The following is an 814-nucleotide window of genomic DNA, read 5'->3' as shown; positions in this document are numbered from 1 at the left end:
AATAAATTTATAACTTAGTAAAGTTAAAGTTTTTAATTATCTTTTAATCCTTTATTATTAAATAACTTCTTATATAAAAGACTTTTATAGTTAGTAATTTAACTATTAATAAGAGCGAATTAAGGTAATTAAAATAATATAAAGTCTAACTATAAAAGTTAATTAGTTAGTAAGATATAAAGAAATAAAGTTATTATATATAAAAGAAATAAATAAATAAATAGGACTTAATTAAGATTAAATTTTAAGATATTATCCTTAAATTAAGACTTATTATTAGTTATAAGTAGTTTAAATAAACTTAGTATTTTAATAAAGTTATAATACTTCTTTATTATTAGTAGTTTAGTAAAGTTATTAATAATTATTTTATAAATTAAAATATAATTAATTTTAAAATCTCTATTACTAATATTATTAATAATTTAGTAATATTTAATTTTAATATAGTATAGTTTAAGTAACTATTTACTTAATAGATAATTATTAAGGGTATTTATAAAATCTATATATACTTAGAGGGGTAGTTAAATAGAGATATTTATTCTTTTAAAGAGATCTATAATATATAGTAAAGCTTTCCCTCTAAGTATTAGATTTATTTACTTAGTTTTATAAGTTAATATAGCTATAAATAATTATAGTACTAATTTCTAAGTAATTAATACTCCTCTATATATAACTATATAACTAGTTATTAATTTACTTATTCTTTTATAATTAGACTAATTAGTATTATAGAATACTAATAATTTAAAGTTATTAATAAAATAATTTAAACTACTAAAATAGAATAAGTAAATTAATAACTAGT

This window comes from Colletotrichum gloeosporioides (genome assembly GCF_011800055.1).
Source record: "Colletotrichum gloeosporioides strain Lc1 chromosome Unknown consensus_78, whole genome shotgun sequence".
Classification (NCBI taxonomy): Eukaryota; Fungi; Ascomycota; class Sordariomycetes; order Glomerellales; family Glomerellaceae; genus Colletotrichum; species Colletotrichum gloeosporioides.
Note: the sequence above shows the minus strand (reverse complement) of the source record.